Source organism: Piliocolobus tephrosceles, chromosome 19, assembly GCF_002776525.5.
Source record: "Piliocolobus tephrosceles isolate RC106 chromosome 19, ASM277652v3, whole genome shotgun sequence".
Classification (NCBI taxonomy): Eukaryota; Metazoa; Chordata; class Mammalia; order Primates; family Cercopithecidae; genus Piliocolobus; species Piliocolobus tephrosceles.
In genome coordinates, this window is record NC_045452.1 from 48,086,961 (window position 1) to 48,097,247 (window position 10,287).

General features: G+C 41.7%; 1 pseudogene; it reads left to right on the forward strand.

The window, feature by feature from the left end:
* The first annotated feature begins 1,277 nt into the window (after positions 1-1,277).
* On the forward strand, positions 1,278-1,860 carry LOC111524254 (annotated as a pseudogene).
* Positions 1,861-10,287: the final 8,427 nt, after the last annotated feature.

The following is a 10,287-nucleotide window of genomic DNA, read 5'->3' on the forward strand; positions in this document are numbered from 1 at the left end:
TATGGCAAACATTCATTCCTTCTCCAGCATCTAATTACTTCACTAAAAATGATGATAATATTACCAAACTCACAGGCTGGTTGGAAAGATTAAATGAGATAATGTATGTGCATTGGAAATTGTGAAAGGATAATACGTATATTAATCTCTTTTAATAAAGCCAGTGGAAAAGACAAATATAGCTGTACCTCTCTGTTTAAATGTAAAAGAACTCTATTACTGTCTGCATCAGCAAATTCAGATAAGACGTTCACTATTTATATTTTCAGCAAGAGCTGGAAAGCAACTAATAGCGTAACTGCTATCAAAGATGGTTTCAGAGATCTGTGAAAGTGGATATATTCGTTTTAATTTACACTGAGGCATGCCGTGTCAGCATCACCTCAGAAATGTCTTAGGGGATAGATTTTATTAAAATATTTGTTTTATATTCTTTCTAATGAGAAGCATTTTCCCAGCTTTGATCTAAACTTTTATTTTTTAAGATAAAAACTCATGTGTTCAAGTGACAAATGTGTGTGGTGATATCTCTAGGAGGAGAGGCATGCTATTTGATAAAAACCTCAACACTTTTGGTAGTTCTTAGCTAGGTTTAACATTAAAAAATAGACTGAAATTTTATCCTTCAGCTGTGTGTCCTTTAAAACTGCCAATATTATTATTTTCAAGGTTAACTCTTATTTTTACTAGACGACTCTGTTATTCTCTAAAATTAAATTATTGGCTTTCTTTAAAATTACTTTATTTTTAACCGGGTAAATTGTCCTTATTTGCAGTTTCAAGATGGATGGAGTAGGCTGGGCGCAGTGGCTCAGCCTGTAATCTTAGCACTTTGGGGGGCCGAGGCAGGTGGATTGCCTGAGCTCAAGAGTTGGAGACCAGCCTGGATAACACGGTGAAACCCTGTCTCTACTAAAATACAAAAAATTGGCCAGGCATGGTGGCGTGAGCCTATAATCCCAGCTACTCTGGAGGCTGAGACAGGAGAATCACTTGAACCTGGGAAGTGGAGGTTGCAGTAAGCTAGGATCGCATCATTGCACTCCAGCCTGGGTGACAGAGTGAGACTCCATCTCAAAAAAAAAAAAAAAAAAAGAAAGAAAAAAGAAAAAAAAAAGACAAATGGGGTAGACATGTGTCTTAGTCTGCTTTCTGTTATTATTACTGAATACCTGAGACTGAATAATTTATAAAGAAATAGTTTTAGCTCTCAGCTTTCAGCTCGGAGGAGGCGAAGGTGCAACTTTCTTTGGTCGTCCCTCCGGGTTCATCCGACACCAGCTGCCTCCACCATGCCGCGGAAGTTCGACCCCAACGAGATCAAAGTCGTATACCTGAGGTGCACCGGAGGCGAGGTCGGTGCCACTTCTATGCTGGCCCCCAAGATCGACCCCCTGGGTCTGTCTCCAAAAAAAGGTCGGTAATGACATTCCCAAGGCAACGGGTGACTGGAAGGGCCTGAGGAGTACAGTGAAACTGACCATTCAGAACAGACAGGCCCAGATTGAGGTGGTGCCTTCTGCCTCTGCCCTAATCATCAAAGGCCTCAAGGAACCACCAAGAGACAGAAAGAAACAGAAAAACATTAAACACAGTGGGAATATCACTTTTGATGAGATCGTCAACATTGCTCGACAGATGTGGCACCGATCCTTAGTCAGAGAACTCTCTGGAACCATTAAAGAGATCCTGGGGACTGCCCAGTCTGTGGGCTGCAACCTTGATGGCCGCCACCCTCATGACATCATAGATGACATCAACAGTGGTGCTGTGGAATGCCCAGCCAGTTAAGCACAAAGGAAAATATTTCAATAGAGGATCATACGACAAAAAAAAAAAAAAAAAAAAAAAAAAAAAAAATTATTTCGTACAGTTCTGGAGGCTGGGAAGTCCAAAGGCTAGGGTCCACAAATGGTGAGGACTTTCTTGCTGTTGGGGACTCTCTGCAGAATCCTGAGGTGGTGCTGGGAATTAACGGCAAAGAGGCGCGTGAGTGATGGCCAAACTGGTTTTTATAATAGACCCACTTTTATGATAGCAAACCTTCTCCTTTGATAATAATCCATTAATCAATTAATCCATTAATCCATAAGTGTATTCATCCATTCATGAAGGCAAAGCCCTCATGACCCTGTCCCCTTTTAAAGGGCCCATCTCTTAAGTCTGTTACATTGAGGATTAAGTTTCAACTTGAGTGTTGGAGGGGACAAACATTCAAACCACAGCACCATAAGTTTTGGGCTGTGTGTTATTTGAAAGTAAAGCTCTTTGGCGGCAAGGTCATGCTGAGTGATTTCTGTTAGATATAAACACACACACAGCAAAAGAGAAATGCCATCGAGGAGCGTCTTTGCTGCAAACCCTCAAATGGGGTTGTTCTTGCTTGCTTTGGAGACAAAATATGAACATTTATCAGTTATTCCAAAGATGATCAAACAGTCACTGCAAATGGATATGGAAGAATCACATAGAATTTCATGTATAACTTTTGAGAACAAACTAAGTGGTCCTTGGAGTAACCTGGTACAAGGATGATTTGAGTAAGAAACAGCTCCTGAACACAGGTAAAATCTCATTTTAATGAATTTGAGGGAGTTGGAAATAGCTTTGTTACATTCCAATTATATGTAATTGGAAATGTACGTGTGTTCAATATATACAGAGCACAGAGGTGGTGCTATTTACTTGATTTAGTTTATCTAAACAAAGCAGGCATTTCATTTCTAGGTCCTAGTTTTGCGATTTCTTAAAAAACAGCACGTCTTTTATCATCTTCCTTTTATTCTGTATCATGTTGAGGTACTTGCCTTGGAGATATTCCATCCCTGACCCCTAATTCTGGTAATTTCCTCTCTCTCATTCCTTTCCAACCTTCTTTACTCTTCTGAGATGCTAATATAACAATACTGTAACAGTAGAAAGCAAAATTCTGAACCATAGCGGTGTTTTCATTAAGCAGTTTGGCTGCTATGTGGACAGGGACTTGTGAGCACATCTGTTCTACAGGATTTTTCATTTAATATAATTTTCTGAAACCACATTGGCAAAGCACCATTATTATAAGCCATCCCCATGGACATGGAAATAATTTTGCTAAACAGAACTCTAAGTTAAAATGCTATTTATAATTAGGAGATTATACTTGCATTTATTAGCCGTCTCCTCCCCAGCTATATGAAGATCAGCTCTGAGCTAGTGTTATTTAGATGTGGATTTTGGGCTTTGTCCTCACCTAGTTATGGGGCTGGGCCTCATGGAGTCTGTTCCTTCTGAGTTATTTGACACATAATGGCAAGGCTGTTGGCCTTGGGTAGGAAGACAACTTGTGGAAGAACAAGCATTATTTCTGGCCCTACTGAAATTATATCTGTTAATCTCATTTAATAAGATTATGATCAACTGAGATTGCAAAAGGCAAGAGCATGAATGATATCAGCTCAATATTTTTTCCATCAGTTTATTTATTTTTATTTATTTTTGAGATGGAGTCTCACTCTGTCGCCCAGGCTGGAGTGCAGTGGCATCATCTCAGCTCACTGCAGCCTCCGCCTCCCATGTTCCAGAGATTCTCCTGCCTCAGCCTCCCAAGTAGCTGGGATTACAGGTGCCCACCACCATGCCTGACTGTTTTTTTTGTATTTTTAGTAGAGATGAGATTTCACCATGTTGGCCAGGCTGATCTTGAAGTCCTAGCTTGAAGTCCTGCCTCGGCCTCCCCAAGTTTGGGGTTACAGGCATGAGCCACTGTGCCCAGCCTCAAGTAGTTTATTTGATTGGAGGGGTTAGTGTTATTAATTCCTTGAATCATATGTCTTGTTTCTCTTCCAAACTCTTATAAAGTGTATCTTAGACTGAGGGCATGGCAAAACTGTGTCTCTGACCCTTGCTTTCAGGTGGGTGACATGAAATGCAGACTGTAGTAGTTTATGTCTGCCTGTAACTAGATTAAGGAAGTTTTCTCAGGAGAAGAAACCTGGCTGTAGGTGAGCAGTCCCTGAAGTCTTTAGGATGGATTTGAGGCATGTTCTCATTTTGGGGCAATTCTGTCTCCCCCTGTCCTCCAGGAGACATTTGGCAATGTCTGGAGACAATTCTGGTTGCTAGAACTTGGGGGTGGTGGTATACCCTGTGAGTCAAGGCCAGGGATGCTGCTAAACACCCTACAACACACAGGACAGCCCTCCACAACAAAGAATAATTTGACCCAAAATATAAGTAGAGCTGAGGTTGAGAAACTGTGAGATTTAGCTAAGAAGCTTGTTTGAACCCTAATAGTCTGAAGGCTGAATAATTATGACAATCCACTCTATGGACTTTAATGCAGCTATTCAAGAGAGATACCTAGATCTATATTTGTGGAGCTTATGATGATGTATTAAGTGACTAAAAGCAACTTTCCAAGTGATGATAATAATAATAAACAAATATTATTATTTATTATTTATTGCCAACCTTCATTGAGAACCTACTATTGGTCAGGCATTGCACTAGTGCTGTAGTTGTATCATCCAATGTCATTCTTCCAACCGTGTGAAGTAGGCATTATTACATTATTACCAGTCCTGTTTTATAAATGAGGACACGGGGAAAGTTAGATAAAGTTGCCTAAAATCACGTAGCTGGTAAGGTCTCATAATTTCTTTCTTTTTTTTTTTTCTGAGACAGAGTCTTGCTCTGTTGCCCAAACTGCAGTGCAGTGATGCGATCTAGGCTCACTATAACCTCCACCTCCTGGGTTCAAGCAAATTTTCTGCCTCAGCCACTGAGTTGCTGTGATTACAGGCGCACGCCACCACATCTGGCTAATTTTTGTATTTTTAGTAGAGATGGGGTTTCACCATGTTGGCCAGGCTGGTCTTGAATTCCTGACCTCGTGATCTGCCCGCATCAGCCTCCCAAAGTGCTGGGATTACATGTGTGAGCCACCGCACCTGACCAAGTCTCAGAGTTTCTATACTTTGTCACTGTCTCATGCACATGCATACAAACCATGATGTAATACTGGAGATTTTGTAAAAAGCAATCATTTCCCCCCCGCCCTTCTCTGACATCAGTTCCACTGCCTGGAGAAAACTCCTTTGAATATTTTTTTGTTTTTGGTTGTTCCATGTCTTCACAACTCAAAAAATTACTTCATTAAAAAAATCAAGTCCTATCTATTGATTTCCCACTATGATAAAGGTTTGACTTACACTACTACGATACTCTCTGATCACTCCTTCCCCTCCTTTTTTTCCCCTCACTCTGTCACCTAGGCTGGAGTGCAGTGGCGTGATCTGGGCTCACTGCAAGCTCCACCTCCCAGGTTCACGCCATTCTCCTGCCTCAGCCTCCCGAGTAGCTGGGACTACAGGTGCCTGCCACCATGCCCGGCTAATTTTTTTGTATTTTTTTAGTAGAGATGGGGTTTCACCATATTCGCCAGGATGGTCTCGATCTCCTGACCTCGTGATCCGCCCGCCTTGGCCTCCCAAAGTGCTGGGATTACAGGCGTGAGCCACCGTGCCTGGCCCATCCCCTCCTTTGGTTGTTTTTTGTATTTTCTAAAATTACTGTTGATCATTATTGTAACTTTAAATAATAAAGCAGTAAGCCGTTTTTCCATTCTATACATTTTCATCACAATTTTCCTTTTCATACACTCTCTATCTTAATACCCCTGACTTTCTTCCTCCTTGTTCCCTCCTCTCCTCTCACTGCTGCCAGAATCTTTAACATTGATGTGGTTCTGCCAATATCAGCAAGTCTTCTGAGGCTGTCAGTGAGTTGATGTGGACAGTTGAAACCCGCTAGCTATTGTTTACATAGCTGTGGTGATGGGTTATTCTTGGATCATGTAGGGGCCTAGGATTACATTTCCTTTACTCCAGACCCAGTGTCTCCAGCCTTTAGCTCAGGAGGACAATGAGGGTATAAGCGCCAGTGGATTCTGTTTTTCTGAATCAAGACCATTAGCAAATCCCCTGTTTTCCAGCCCATTTCTTACTCCTGTTCACTCTGTGCCTAACATATCTCCTGGATTCTAAAGAAGCCTTCTCCAGCCACCTCTCTAGTTGCTACATGGACCTAATGGTTTTGAAAATTCTGTCAGAATATGCAACTCTACTGAATTTTATTTCTTTTTGTGAATATTTTGTTTTATGTGTTGACATTTTATTACTTATTTTAATGGATAACAAAGAGCGTATAAGACAGTCTAGACAGTAGCCTCCCAGAAGGGAGTTTGGATGTGTTTTTTCCCTTTGATTTACGAGCCCAGCGTGGTCCCTTAGCACTTTGGAGAGTCAGTTCCTGAGGGTCCCTTTGACCTTTGAAGACAGCCTCTGAGGAGAGCTGGCACCACACTTCTAAGACTGCTGCTCTTGGCAACCATTAAATTCAAAGAATATTCCCTTAAGATAGCAACAACGCTCTTCAGAACATTCCCAGGTCAAGGAACATTTGGCTGTACATGAGAGGCCTGTGAAGCAGAAGCTTTGAGCCCACTGGGCTTCAATGTAATATTGAACCAGTCTCGAGTTAACCCATGTCATAGGCTGAGAAGTGCAGGAAGTCACAGCAAAAGGAGACTCCTTGGTCATCCTATCGTAAGTTGAACTCTCAAATAGACAAAGGGTCTGAAAAATTCTGTAAGGCTCTGGGGAAGGAGGCTTGAGCACTCATCTGCCCTGAAGAGGATGGCTGTAGTGGTGGCAGAGGGTTTAGACGGGCTGAGGAGAGGTTTCTGTCCCTGCTCCTTCACCCCCACGTCTCAGTAATCCCCTGTAATGATGCATGGGTTCTGTAAGATGCCTTGCAGACATGTTTCCAGCTCCCTGCCTATTTTTGAGAGTTAAACTTGTGAAAGGATGACCTGAGGGGTATCCTCTTAGTGTGGTTTCCTCCACTTCTCAGTCCTTGCCATGGGTTAGAGACTGGTTCAGTGTCAGACTGATACACAGTGAACTTCTGTACACAATTCTCCTGACATCAGCCACCCTTGAATAAACTTGAGAGCATGAATTTGTTTTGCATCCTGAAAAAATTATGAAAAGTTTTCTAGTATATAGGAGTGATTTCCTCCTTACTGTGGGGAAACTGACTATGGCTCTTTCAAAACAGATCTTTAGAATAAAATGGTGGTTTGCCTGATTTATTTATCTTGATAACAAATAGAAAACAGTCCACTCCGCTTCCTGCCCCGCCACAAAAAGAGAAACAAAAAAATCAAACAAAAATCAAACACAATACGATGGGCGCGGTGGCTCACGCCTGTAATCCCAGCACTTTTGGAGGCCAGGGTGGGTGGATCACGAGGTTAGGAGTTTGAGACCAGCCTGGCCAACATGGTGAAACCCCGTTTCTACTAAAAATACAAAAATTAGCTGGGCATGGTGGCACACACATGTAATCCCAGCTACTCGGGAAGCTGAGGCGGGGAATTGCTTGAACTGAGAGGTGAAGGTTGCAGTGAGCTGACATTATGCCACTGCACTGTGGCCTGGGCAACAGAGTGAGATTCTGTCTCAGGAAAAAAATAGAAAAAAATCAAACAAAACAAAACAGAGAAACTTGAAAATAGAAACTTGTGTGACGTGCTTTGACCGTGCAGAGTTTGTGTCTTTTGTGAAGGGGTCTGTGAGTCCTAGGGCAGTGGGGGAGGAGCTCTTTCTGACCTCCGGGAGGAGAGCCAGCTGCCATCTTGCGGGAGCTGGGAACCTTCCAGAAAAACTGACAAAGATGCAGCTAAGGACAGTTTTGTTACACTGAACAATCTGACTCTGTGCTGAGTTATTGCTTAAAATGTGCACCTGGAACATCCTCCCATCCATGGAATTTTCCAGAGTGATATTCATGTACCAATCTCATTTTACTTTCGTATTCTCATGTTCTCTTTTCTGAAGTTGTGACCATTTCAGGGGTGTTTTGAAACACCCTCTCCAGTCACTAAAAATCCTCTAGTGATAGGAGGAGGGGGTAAAAATGCAAAAAACTCCTACCTTTGTAATCTTAGATTTTAACACCATCTGATTTAAAGACCCTTGACTTTTAAAAGCCATTTTTCCCGTGTTTAGGGTTTAAAGTCTTTTTCTTAGGCTCCTGGGAAAGGAATTTCGATAGCAGAGCAGAGCAAAGAGATACGCTAATCTCAGTGAACACTTGAAGGACAACTTATGGGCTTTCACTGAAATTTACTCCTTCTGATTCTACTTCTTGGTAAGATGTGGCGTGTCCCAAAGCAATAATTTCCTGACATGGCTGCACGCTGGAGTTACATGTGACATTTACAAAAAAAAAAAAAAAAAAAAAAAAAAAAAAACCACACACACACACACACACATATCAGAGATGCACACCTACCGAATCAGAATCTCCAGCATGTGGGCCCAGGAATCTCCATACATTACAAACTCTCCAAATGATTCTGATGTAGGCCACCTGTGCTGGTTATTGCAGATCTTAATATAAGGATCCCTGCTGACAATTTCTTTATAAGCCTTCCCATATCTGGATACAATTTGATGAGCTTTTGAATGTTATTTACTTTAATCACTGGGACTGGCTACATAATTTTCAGGGCCCAGTGCAAAATGACAATGCAGACTCTTTGTTCAAAATGTTATTAAGAATTTTGGCCAGGCGCGGTGGCTCACGCCTGTAATCCCAGCACTTTGGGAGGCTGAGGCGGGTGGATCATGAGGTCAGGAGTTTGAGACCACCCTGACCAACATGATGAAACCCTGTCTCTACTAAAAGTACAAAAATTAGCCGGGCACAGTGGTGGGCGCCTGTAATCCCAGCTACTCAGGAGGCTGAGGCAGAAGAATCACTTGAACCTGGGAGGCGGAAGTTGCCATGAGCCAAGATCGTGCCACTGCACTCCAGCCTAGGCAACAGAGCAAGACTCCATCTCAAAAAAAAAAAAAAAAAAAAGAGCTTCAAGATGGAGACAACAAAGCATTAAACCAAGTCCAGGGCCTGATGTTTCTGCACAGGCTGCATGCCTGTCTATAAAACCAGCCCTGCTAATCATCTATTAACTGATAATAAGAGACACAAAGTTTAGGATAAACAACATTCCCAAAGCTCAATTAGTAGGGAATCTGGAAGGTGAAGATTACATATCTATGGGCTATTTCTTGGAAGATAGGTCCCTGAGTAACAGAGGAAAGTATTTGGCCAAACCAGGCTGCCATGTAGAGCTAGGTAGGTCTGTTCTGCAAAGCTCTGGAGGACATCAGGCTATGTGATGTCACCCTCCTGTGTGTGCAGTGCACAACCTGCACAACTGCGTGTAGCACAGCTAGGTAAAGATAAATGCTGCTTGGAAACCTGGAAGACATGGCTGGAAAAAAATGCATGCATATCTCTGGTCAAGATTCAGATGAAATGATTATTTAAGTAACTAGTCCTGCCGGGCATAGTGACATGCACCAATAGTACAAGCTACTTGAGAGTGTGAGGTAGGAGGATCATTTGAGCCCAGGAACTGGAGTTTAGCCTTCACAATGTAGCAAGGCTCCATCTCTAAACAAAATCAAAACAAAACAACCACAAACCAAAAACTGAACAACAAAGCCTTATTTATTTACCTCTATGGTAGATAATTAACTAAGACTTTGTGTAAAATGACTAATTCCCCTTCTAACTTGCTGTTTTAAGTCTGACCAGATGTTTAACAGAAGCCAAAAATTATAGGAGTAGAGAGATTAAGATGGAGACAAGAGCTCCAATTTTCAAAGTAACTTTTTGAAATCCTAAGAATGCTCAGCACTGTGCTTGAGGTCTTTTGGAAAAGGTTTTTTCACTAATAATACCAATTAACATTTGCATGATAGTTTCAGAAGTTTTTTCTAATACAGCAACTCATTGAGATTTATCTGGATACAGTTTTATCTTTATCTCCTTTTGATGGATGAATAATTGAGGCTCAGAGGGGTTAAGTGATGCCTTGAGGGGCTCTGTGCAAGCAGTTAGTAGAGTTGGGACAGGACCTGGGACCATCTGATGCCAGATTCCACTACTTTTCTTTTTAGAGATTCTAGGTTTCTCCTCACCAGGGGCACAGTTATCACACCCATCTTCAAATATCGGATCAATCATAAGAAACTGGACAGGATCTGAGGATAAAAATCTCTTGCATGAAAAGAGTTTAGATTCTGCTCAGAATAAAGATCTGAATTCTTGACAACTATTTTCTTTTATAATTATAATCCTCCTGGAAAAATCTCAGATTATATACAAATGTAGTTTACTCAATGTTGTCACCAGTTTGAGCTGCTATAACGAAATACCATAGACTCATGT